Source organism: Squalius cephalus, assembly GCF_949319135.1.
Source record: "Squalius cephalus genome assembly, chromosome: 15".
In the NCBI taxonomy this organism is placed as follows: domain Eukaryota; kingdom Metazoa; phylum Chordata; class Actinopteri; order Cypriniformes; family Leuciscidae; genus Squalius; species Squalius cephalus.
Window position 1 is genome coordinate 20,256,931 of NC_137136.1, and position 13,181 is coordinate 20,270,111.

Consider the following 13,181-nt stretch of genomic DNA (forward strand, 5'->3'; position numbering starts at 1 on the left):
CTTGCTTGTATGCTTGTGTTCATGCAGAGGTCGACATTAACAAAACATCTTTCTAAAGAATTTGAGATACTATGTAAAAGATTCTGGCCCTCCATGGAGTGAAACCATAGTGCCTCAATGAACTTTTCTCACAGACAAGCCCACATCACCAAAATGGATTCAACAAACAGTCTATTCCAGTGCCAAATGAACAAGGAGACAACAGACCCACCTGAGCACAGAATGGATATGAAAAGCCTCTATTGACGTAATGATGAAATCAGTAGACCGGTTCAGTGAAACCCAATCATATGGATTGATTGTGAGCAACTAGCCGAAATTTCTAGTGGGTTACGGGTTATTGAGACTAACCTTTGACCCTGTATCAATACATTGAAGGAACGTAATTGATTGTTTAGTCGTGCAGCACACAGTAAGAACATTATCAATAGTACTTTTGGTGAGAAGATTAAAGACTACAATGGACTGAACATTATCCGTTATTTGACACTTATCCCACCGTTCATTCGATACATGCCATTGGTGATATTCTGTGTTTGTCTCTGGTTATTCATAATTAAAGGGGACCTATTATGAGAAATGGTGTTTGAACATAAATGTGTGTAGGCAGTGTGTGTAGGTCAACCACCCTATAATGGTAAAAATCCATCCACTCCTTTTTTTTTTAATCCCCATAAATCATAAGCAGTGTCTCAGAATAAGCTGTTCGCAGTTTCTATGCAATGTGACATCACATTGATTAGGCTCCGCCCACAACTGCTGATGGACTCTTCCCTATTAGCATAGACCCGCCCTGAGTGAGCTGTACACAGTCCGCCATGTTTATCTCCTCGCCAGAGCATTTAATAGCAGCATTCAAGTAAGAAATGTAGTCTTATTAATACGAAAGATATTCAATCAAATGCAGTGAGTGATTTTCCGTTTTTATTTTGTTGTTTGATACATATTAACAGCATTTATAGCAGTAGGTACTGTATATTACGCTGTTTTCACTTTAATACACAGATCTAATATACACATGTGATTTCTTTACTTGCTGTGATTAAGATGATAATCAAAACCAAATAGATGTTTTAGTTTTTGGCAGAATAGGCCTATTCAATGCTCTCGCCCTCTCACTGAAAGCAGGATGGGGAGCAGCAGCTCATTTGCATTTAAAGATACATGCACGAAAACAGCATGTTTTTCCTTCCACTCAAAAATGGGCATTTACAGCAGGTATGAATGATCTGTGGGGTATTTTGAGCTGAAACTTCACAGACATATTCTGGGGACACCTTAAACTTATATTACATCTTGTAAGAAGGGGAATAATAGCCATTGGTTGAACAAACAAGTAGCCCCACCCTAAACTCACATCATTGGTAAAGCCAATGTTGCTATGTCAAGCAGCTCAAATTAAAGGATGAATGTTTTGAAACATGAATGAAAAGGATTTATCAGTATCTGCAGATATTGGATATTTCATTCATTTGATCTATTTTTTTTACATCAGATCATCTCTGCCATCATCTAACACTCAAAGTTCTTTTAGAAATATAATTATATTATAATTATCTTATGTGAAATATAATTCTGCAACTTTGGCAAATATCTTATCCTCACCAAGGCAGCATTTATTTGATCTAAAATATAGTAAAAACAGTAATATTTTGAAATTTTACTACAATTTTAAACATCCGTTTTTGATTTTATTATATTTAAAAACTTAAAGCAGTGGCAAAGCAGTCATTACTCCAGTCCTCAGAAATCATTTCTTATTATTATCAATGTTAAAAACAGTTTTACAATTTTTCTCTGGAAACCGTGAACAGTTTTTTAGGGATCTTCGAAAAAAAGAAAAAAACAGCATTTATTTTACTTGCTAGTAATTCCTCCCTTCTTGATGAGGGGTCAAAGACCCCAAAAAAACATCAATAAAATGTGACTTTGTAAACAAGAGTCTGAGCGCAGGAATGTTGTAAGCTTTAAGCGTTCTAGAAACTGCATTTTTGCAGTCATCGGTACATTCACTTTTCTCATCACATATAATTGCAAAGATCCTTGCTGCTGCTTCCTCCTGTGGCAATTGCTGTATTCATTCACTACTAGCGTTTTATTTCCTTCTTTTTATCTCTCTGACGAAGGGATGTGGAAGGCAAAGATTGAATCCATGGTTCCTGAAGTCCCCTAGTAGCGCTCAAAGAACTCCAGGCTGTTCTGTTACAGCTCTGGCTCTCTCTTTCTTTCAATTTCTCAGTATCTGCATTCTCTCTCATCCTTTCCTTGCTGCCCCTCCTTCACATCCCAATTTATATCGCTCTCAAGAGAGCATTTCTGATGTATAAATTTCATTAGAAGAAAGCTTCTAAGGCAGTACCACTAGTGCAGGCAGATTAAAAGATCAGTTCAGAATAGAATAAACAGACCAATGGAATAAAATGTTTTAAATCGTAGGACCAACACAATATTCATGTCATTTAAGCGCTACTAATATTGTGCATGAGTCCATTTGTACGGACCTCTTTTTTATTATATTTGGGGGGGTTTCCATCATTTTAAAGCCAGCCAGGCTCCAATCCTCATCCACTGTCTTTCCTTATATCAAATAGATAGGCTACTATTTTCAATATTCATCAGAAATTTTGTTTCACAAAGTAAAAGTATCTCTACACCATATCTAGAATGAACGTCATTATATCTGACAGCCCATATTATCTCGAAGTGATAATATTGAAATATTGACCGCATGGAAATACAGAATATCCATCTGCACTGTGTTTCACAACCATTAAATGTCAACAGATAATTCATATTTAACATTTAACGACTTACCTGACAAAGATAACATCACTCATTTTCTCAACAGAATTCACTGTAACTGCAAACTGGATCTCACAGAGCAGAGCTGCTTAAAAGACAGACTGACCCAAGCCATGTGAACTAACCCAGATACCGATGCATTTATTGTCAGTCTCTAATCATTATTATCATAAAAACGTATAGGTGGGTTAAAAAGATCTCGAGGGTAATTTATGAGCAGTAATTATATTGCTGGAGCCACCCCCAGCTGACACGCACGGGCACAAGCAACCTCTCATGCAAGCAAATGTAGAGTTACACATGCATGCACATACTCCCCCAAGAGGGTGGGAATGTTTGGGAGGCATTCATTGAAATTCAGTCCCTTAACATAGCAATCAGCACAACCATAAAGGACCCAAATTTAATTGGCCCACCCAGCCCATTAATTACATAGCCAGAACTGCACTACAACACAGCATATGTTGCCTAATAAAGCCCAATGGATCTTAATAGAGATGTATTATTGATTCACAAAGGTGGAATTACACTTTTCCATATAAGCAGAGAACCTAAAAGCACACATTGCGATAATTATATACTCTCACACACACACACACACACACACATACACATACACCCTTGAATGTTGTCATGGACACAAACAAGGGTAGAAAATAAAATAGTTAGTATGGTCATTATATGGACATTATGTGAATGTACACACAGGGCATGACATACAAGGGTCATCGTATGTCATTACATAATGAGATTTCACCAACAAGCAGACAAAAAAGCCTCTCCACCCTAAACATGTCCATAATAGTAATGAGGTCCTATTCAGGAAACCAGGAAATCTTTACCATTCTCATCCGATTCCTCAGCACTTAGCTTCTATTAAAACATCAGAGAGCCACAAGCAAACGTTGCAATTCTCCCTATTACTTACTTTTTTCCTATCTCATCTCTTATCTTTCCTTTCTCTTACCTCATTCCTTTTCACACTTACGGTATTTTAATTTCCTTTTTATTTGTCAGACAGACAAGATAGATAGATAGATAGATAGATAGATAGATAGATAGATAGATAGATAGATAGATAGATAGATAGATAGATAGATAGATAGATAGATAGATAGATAGATAGATAGATAGATAGATAGAGATTAGTCATTTGCTCTAATATATATATATATATATATATATTAAATATTTAACAAAGGGTCATAAATAGCCTAAACAAACAAATGATGCATCGCTACATCGTCAAAGCTTTAAACCCCACAGTACTTCTCATTTAATCTTGTGAAGAGGGAGCTGCAGTTCAATTATACTACACCAGTTTGCATGATGGACCTGCCTTAGGAATGCTGTCGAAGCTTTTTCCTAAACTCCATAACCAGGACGTATCTGGGTGATTTGTTGAAGCACTTGAGAGGTTTGACATCACTATATAATCAATATCAATTATTCATGAATTAATAATTAAAAGGGCTGGAAGCATTAGCCGTTTTGTAACGGTTGCCATGTCGCCGCAAATCGTTGTGAGTGTGAAGTGAACCATAGGGGTGTGAAGTGAACTGACACGCTCTAGCTTCCTGATGCCCATATATGGGGTGACCGTGAACGTACAAAATGATTGACAGGCATCGTGGCCATTGGTATCATTCGAATAATATATTTTTTATTTGTTTATTTATTTATTTTTTTGCAATTTTTTTGCAGTTTGCTGATATGGAGGACCAAACTTGCATAAATTATAAATAATTACATGTATTGAGATAAATAAATAAATGGAATAATAGGGAAATGAATAAAGCAAATTTCCGACCTCACTTCTGTGAGAAGGCTCAACCATTGATGCACTGGACCTCATTTACATGTTGTACAAGGAAAAGTAAAAAGAAATAAATGTATAAATAAATCAATAAATCTGTTTAAAAATACATGTGGGAATAAATAAATATAAAAATAAATGAAAGCAGAATTTATTTGATTGTTTGTTTGTTTTTGTTTTTTTATTCCTGCAGGTTTGGTCCTCCATATAGGTTACAGAACCTTACATAACACTTAACCTAGTGCGATCTTTCAGGTGATATTTAAAGTGCATTTCTGTTTCTAAAAAATTACTTACAGCAGCTTATTTATGCCTATCGAAATAATTACATTATTATTCAACAATTAGTCTATAGTTCATTAACTCAGTTATATCATTAATTACAACAACAACAGTAAAAAAAATCCCATTTTCCAAATATTCTAAATATGGAGCACGTACTTTACTGAATATTGAGCAAACCCGGTTGCAAATTGTAATGCATAGCTGTTCATTCATATAATCTTGAAACACCTCCCATAGGATACAAATGGCCCTGAAGCGCTTTTCCAATGTACAGATTCTCGATAATTCAAGGCCCTCGTGGCAAAAAAATAAAAAAAATAAAAAAATTCAGAAAGGCTGACCTTCAGTATATGGGGGAGATGGTCACTGTGCGCTCATGAATATTTATTAGCCAGGAGGGGTGAGACCTCCCTGTGGGCTTAATGCTGCAGCTCATATCAAAAGTTTCATTACTATAAAAGTAAAAAATACTAGCAACAAAAACCAGAGACATCGAAAGTATAAAGAAAATGGAAAAAGGGAGAACAGAGAAAAAGAAAGAGAAAAGACAAAGAGAGGGATGAAGTGGCAGAGTTGTATCAGTGATGTAGTGTGATAGGGCTCTTGACCCTAATCTCAGATTCTCTTGTTTAATTGAGGTTGTAATTACTCTCTCACACTCACTTTCACTCTCTCTCTCTCTCTCTCTCTCTCTCTCTCTCTCTCTCTCTCTCTCTCTCACTCTCTCTCTCTCTCTCTCTCTCTCTCTCTCACTCTCTCTCTCTCTCTCACTCACTCCTGCCATGCTGTTCAGATTGTTATCTACATACTGAAAGAGCTTATAATCACTAACTCAAGAGGCACATCTCCTGAGACTTAGAGAGCCCTCTCGCTTTCTTTCCTCCCCTCTCTACTCTAAAGAATCTTTTATACCTCTTCTCTCGACTCTATCCCTCCTTTCCTCTCCGTCTGACCTACAAATTCATACCCCGTCTCTGCTGCACTTTGTTACATTCAAACACCATCCATTACATCATTTCAGAGCTTAAAAAAGCGTAATCATATTAAACATGACTTCGCTTAACTGAGCGTTAAGTCCTTGACTGTGGATCCGAACATTTCAATTGAAAGGGAATACAACAACTCCATCAGAATACACAACCTCATGCTGAATGGAACTGATCGGCTGGCAGAAGGAGAGATTCAAAGCTGAATTGACCTTGTATGCTTGGCCGAGTTGACATATGTAAGGTAATGATGCTGGTCATTATGTAATCATTTTCTCTGGGTTCATTTGGCCCCCACGGTTCCACCTGTTCAAACAGGCATCCAGCAGGGACAACAGATCCTCCACAATGTGTCTCTACTCAGCTAACGCTCAAACACTGACACACCGCTCGCACGCGTGCGCCTGCTTCATATGTTGACCTCTACTCTAGTGATTCACTGTGCTTCAGACAAAAAAAAGATGAAGTGAAAGCGGGGAGGACAGGTCAGGTGCATCATGCTGTCCCACAGCTGTAACCACTTGTTGGTAATTCTAGTCTCACTTCTTTCCAGATTCAATGTCACACCAAATATATCATCAGTCTTGCTTTTTTGTTTTTTGTATTTAGGCATGCTTTTATGGTTTATTGTATGTTCCACAGCATTGTTCACTTACACCTCAGCATAAATGACTTGGAATATCAACAACAAACTAGATTTGATTCATTTGAATGTTTATTGCCACTGTAGGAGTTTCAATTTACATGACAAATAGCAATATAACAACATAGCCAACAAGAAGTGTCAAAATAAATCCATTTAAGTGAGGTAAGTTTCTATAACTTCATTCTAAATGCATTAAACCTTTGTGATATAAATCATATCATTTATCACTAATTGACTATCTGAATCTGGAGACCAGAATGGTTATGAAAAGTGAGAGGCGGGAGTAAAAAGGTGTAGGGTTTGATTGCTTGCTGGCCAATAATGGCAGAGCTTATGTGTTTTTTAATAAAGGAACACATACAAGGTGCTCCATTTCCTCATATTTTGATAGCATGTGAGTTTCAGTCATTGGATTCAGAAACCATCCAGCCACTGTAAATAATAATAAAATAGTGACACTGTAAACAGTAATCATATTAAAGGGCCCCTATTATGCTATTTTAAAGTTTCCTAATGTTGTTGTGGACTCTCCTGCAACATGTTTACATGCAAAAAAAAAGTCCCGTTTCATTTCCTCATAATTTGCACATCATCACATTTTCAATGACTCTCAAACGACTCGTCAAATGAATCAATCTCTCTAAATCCCTCCTTTCCGCGAGCTACTCTGCTCTGATTGGCCAGACAGCTCAGTCTGTTGTGATTGGCCTACCCGTGTACAGCGCGTCCGAGCGAGTCGAAAACAAAACCGCCAATTCCCCATAACGTCAGCTCTGTGTGTCCTGGTCCTGAGGCTTCCTACACTGTAAACTAAACACAGTAATGAACAATGACGTTAATTTTACCATATAAATGCGAGCACGAGTCCGATAATGAAACATTGGAAGAACTGTTATTCAACCCGAACCTCCATCGCAAGGACGGCTCGAGCAGGACGTTTCAGTGATACACTACTCAGTTTGTGGTAGCCTACATTATGAGATGTTGCAACTGTAATTCCTCACCATCACCATTAACAATGCATGTCCATCAACAAACCGATTATTTTACTTGTACTAATTTATTTACAGAGTATTTTTCTAATATATTGCGGTGATGAACACGTGGAAACTGTATCAATAACAATGCACATTAGCCGAGCTCTAGAGTGAATGATCTGATGTAACATAAACGTTGGTAAAACAAATCTTTCCTCAAAGTAGTGAGAACGACAGACAATCTGCATTAATAGACACAGTTATAGGTAATCGTTGCCCACAACTGATTAGCAGAAGTATTTCAGTAAGAGTAATAACGTGAGTTAGCCAGTTAGCAGGAGACATACACAATATAAAACTCAAAACTAAGTAATTTGAACACCATCTTTCAAGAGCAAGCGGTTTGCGAATCCTGCATTGAACTCCGAGATTTGAGAAGCAGTCGTCAGTGAAATAAAGGGAACACAGCAAAAGTTTAGGATTATACTGCTGTGATATCATGGTAAAGATGAACTTTAACCACTGATTCTTCACATGCTCGTCCTTGGGCAGTGAAAAAAAAAAAAACTGGCTTTACCTTCACATTATAGAGCACAGCGCCGTCTTCTCGACATGATGCTATCCAGTATCCACAGGAATCAGCTGCTGGTTTGAGGTTCAAGTTTTCCCTGGTGTCTGCGCGCGCAATAAGCGGGCGGGCAATATGCTAATGTTTCGTCTTGACGTCACAACGAAACGGCTAATGACTCATTTGAAAAACAATTCATTTCATTGACTCAGAGTCGACTCTTACTTTTGAAAGACAATAACTTTATATACGGTGCACTTTCAGATTTAAAACTTTGCAGGATGTTTTCATTCACTTAGAGCTATGTTACACACTACATGAAAGGTCATTTTCAAAAATCCATAATAGGGGCCCTTTAAGATTATTTTATCTCTTTTGCTTGTTCAGGTACATCTGTAATGTTGTCACACTTGCAGGGTGAGTTGTTACACGTCAGTTTAACCAATTAGAAATAAGCATCAGGGTTGAAATCATACAACCACGTTACACATATACGATAAACATTGACGTTTAAACAATACAGGACAAAGAACTGTCTGCAACTGAGGGCGGGTTACACGACACCGTTTTCAACTAAAAACGTAAAACTTTTTATGCGTTTTGACCGTTCGGTTACACGTAAACGCCGTTTTGGGTGCCTGAAAACACAAACTCTTGAAAACAGGTTTGAAAGTGCACGTATATCTGTAAACAACAAGAACGCGAATCTCTGAAGATGATGACGTCATGCACATGCACACACGTGTTCAGTCTATAGTGTTTTATCGCCATCTAATGGCCTGGCAGCAGAATACAGGGTTTTTAATCGTTTTCGCGTATCCGTGTGAATGGGTGTCGTCTGTATGCGGAAAACACAAAGGAAAACCTTCTCCGTTTTAAGCATATCGTTGTCGTGTAAACGTACCCTAAGTACAAACAAAGAAGCTAACGAGTTAATTATGGAGGTAACTGGTGAATGGGATGAATCAATGCTTGAAACAGACAGGAAAACTGGCTTTTCAGTGTAGGCTACTTATGCTCTGTTTTATTTATTTGTTCTATATTTATTTCTGTGCTACTTTGAATGAAAAGGCTTCCTGTATGTTTACTAATTTTCATTAAAATGCTTAAATGAAATGGGGTGGGGGTTTTGGCAATTATTTTGTAGGCCTACCAGTAAATTTGATAAATTCATGTTTAAAAAAAAGAAAAGAAAAAAAAAGTAATGGGTTTACATTTCACATTTACATTATGCATTTAAAAAAAATGCTTTTATTCAAAGCAATATTCAAGTAGGCTACATAGTACATTTCTAAACTAGCAGACAAATATTAGACACTTAATTTCTACAATTATTTCTACATAATTTCTACAATTACAGATGTAGAAAGGTTTTAAACCAGTTCTCAGCCTATGTGTGTGTTTATCAGTGTCGGAGGAGGTCAGGGCAGCTCACTGAATTCCCCCATGGGCTGCTTCTTTACAATGGTGCTGATGACTCATCAAACCTGAGAGGAACTGAGGGTCAGTGAGTGCAGCTGATTAAGAGTGTAATTGCTTTGGGTTTTCCAGCACTGTGCTAATTGGTTATTATAACTAACCCATCAATTCTTTCATGTTTAGTGGCTGATTTATAAATGGACTCTGGGACTATTGACCATTAGGGAAGATGAAGACACTGCAAACCCAAACATGGCCTCCGGACAGTTGAAAACAATTGCTATTTAACATGACGATTAACCATTATCGCACTTTCTTTGAAAATGGTAGTAATGTGTGGTGGTTGTGAAGTGCTGGCAGATCAAATGGCAACTTTCATATAGTACATATGATGAGCTCTTTATTATATATAATTGTTTCTATTTATCACCTGGAATGCAGCCTGTTTATTCATAATCTGATAACCCTGTGTGTGGCAAAAACAGAAATGGCAAATAAGTATAAATATACATATAAAGTCAGCAGGAGTAAGCTGTCCTTAATTTGGACATGTTCAATGAGAAAATGGTGTGATGTTTTCTATCCATACCGACGTTCCTTGATTTAACATTTTAAAGCTGCAGTCCGTAACTTTTTTGGGTTATTATCCAAAATAAATTTCTGTGCAAGTACATAACTAGCCAGTGTTCAAAACTATCTGCTTGCCTTAGCTCGATTCAAAACGGTTAGCTTGTAATAATGTTTTTAATTCCAGTGGAAATTCGAGCATGTCTTTGCGTCATTACGTCACATCTGTACACATAAAGAAGGAGTCTCGGCTAGTAGGCTATATTGCGTGTGAGGATGTTGGAGGTGGAGATTTATAGCCTTTTCTCACAACACTTGATATAATTAAACTTATCAGTTTGATGGCGGATCCAGAAAGGTTCAAACGACAATCACCAGTGACAAAATGCAAAAGACTTCGGAGAAAAAAAGAGACTGCAACCGGGCCCATGCGAAAACAAGGATAAATATCGGAAGGGCTTTTGAAAGGTAAAATTTTTATTATATTCCAGTTTAAAATATGCATCTGATTACAGATACGTGTGTTTGTATTTCAAAGAGAACCAATTCTAAGGAACATTAATTTGTTGGTATGACAATTAGAAATTAGACTGCACAGAAATGGAAACTGAACTACAGGTAGCCCTAATAAACATTAAATGTAGTCACGCAATGCTGATGTTGTTAACATTAACAATTTGAGAACAAAGTATAATTTGCACGGTTTGGCGTAATAAGCGATCGTTAGATTTAATCAGCGCAATTTACTGCAATGCTTTTTTACTTTAGTTGGTCAGAACAAAAGTGGATGTTACTTGTTCAGACGACATTTTCCGGTGAAAATTCTTATGTTGGTCATACTTCTAAAAAGTAGAATCTGTGTTTCCGAATGACAGTATCCACACCGGCGCGGTGACTGACAGCCGCCCATTCTCCTCAAAACATTGGATTCATCCGCGCTGTGCCGTGCCGAGGCACAACCCACGTAAAGTTGATAATTCCGCAGATTTCGAACAGAGAGGGCGATAAAGAGGAAAAACTACGGACTGCAGCTTTAATTAACAGTTCAGTAATAAAGGGGCACATGCTTATCCTGCTTATGGGAGGCAATGAAGTGCACTGTAAGAAAAAATACATATAAAAATGGAAAAGATCCTGGGGAACATCAATAGGGAAAATTCCTTTATATTAACAAAGTCATTGGACCCCATTTGTTACAGACATTTTTTTTAGAGTAAAACCCCTGTATCTCCTCTTTATTTCAAAACACTACATGCCTTTCGAAGATACTAGAGGCAACTTATTTTAGGTCTAAAACAGGCAAAGTTGTTACAAAAATATCATCCAAATCACATCAGACCACTGAGTAATATATAAAAGTCTCCAGTTCCCAGCAAGGCTCTCACATAGTGTTGATGTGTGGTCTGTCTTCAGTGTGTAATGGAGTGAATACGACTCAAGTTGTAAAAATTATGATTGGTCAAGGTAAGATAATCTAAAGGGATCAATAAAAGCTCAGGCAGGCGCAGGCAACATGGATCATGAGCTCCTCTAACTCATGGTCTCTCTCTCTCTCTCTCTCTCTCTCTCTCTCTCACGCACACACGCACACACACACACACACGCACACATATTCAGACATAGAACCAGGCATTGATTGATTGATTGATTGATTGATATACTCACATTTATTTTGTTTATTGGATCACTCTCACTAAGTCAGAGGTTCTCAATCATGAACCCATGGACCCACCTCTACATCCATTCAAACTATGAATGATAAATAATGATAAATATATTAGCGTCCACACCAACAAACAATATTGTTCTATTTATTATAAGCACACTCTGCAGTACTGTTGTTGGTCACTTTAAATGCTAAAGCCCTTTAAAGTGATTTCAATTATATTGTTTTTCTGTGCCGTTAACTTTATAGTTTTTGTGTGGACTTGCTATTCTTTTACTTTAGGAATGATTTATAAAACTATAGGCCTATCATTATCGTCCTTGATGTGAACAGGCCTTTTCAGTCAACACGTGGACCTCCTAATGTGAAAATATGAAAATGGCAGATTTCTTGGTAACACAGCATAATTAATAACTTTAATAACTTTGACAAACACACAAAAAATGCATTATTCTAAACTCAATTAACTTTATCAATTACTTTAAATATCCTTAAATGATCATAGTTTGGGTTAATTGCCACACTACTGTATTGTACATAAAGAGATTTACATTGGTTTTACTGTAAAGCAACTAAATCAGCCAAGGATTATATAATAAGTTGTTTGTTTTGAATGAATGTATGTATGTATGTATGTATGTATGCATGTATGCATGTATGCATGTATTGATGTATGAATGTATGCATGCATGAGGTGGATTGGATATGCCAAATTGACTGTATGAGTGTGTGTGGGTGTGCGTCAGGAAGGGAATCCAGCGTAAAACCTGTGCCATGTATATATGCACTAAATTGCCAAAAGTTTTGGGACGAATGCCTTTACATACACATAAACTTTAATGGCATCCCATTCTTAATCCGTAAGGTTTAATATGGAGTTGGCCCACCCTTTGCAGCTATAACAGCTTCAACTCTTCTGGGAAAGCTTTCCACAAGGTTTAGGAGTGTGTTTATGTGAATTTTGACCATTCTTAGATTTGTGAGGTCAGGCACTGATGTTGGATGAGAAAGCCTGGCTCGCAGTCTCCGCTCTAATTCATCCCAAAGGTGTTCTATCCGGTTGAGGTCAGGACTCTGTGCAGGCCAGTCAAGTTCCTCCACACCAAACTCGTTCATCCAAGTCTTTATATGGACCTTGCTTTGTGCACTGGTGCGCAGTAATGTTGGAACAGGATGGGGCCATCCCCAAACTGTTCCCACAAAGTTGGGAGCATGAAATTGTCCAAAATGTCTTGGTATGCTGAAGCATTAAGAGTTCCTTTCACTGGAATTAAGCGGCCAAGCCCAACCCCTGAAAAACAACCCCACACCATAATCCCTCCTCCACCAAACCTTTTACACTACACTCTTTCACAAATGTTTCTAGAAGCAGTCTGCATGCCTAGGTGCTTGATTTTATACAACTGTGGCCATGGAAGTGATTGGAACACCTGAATTCAATTATTTGGA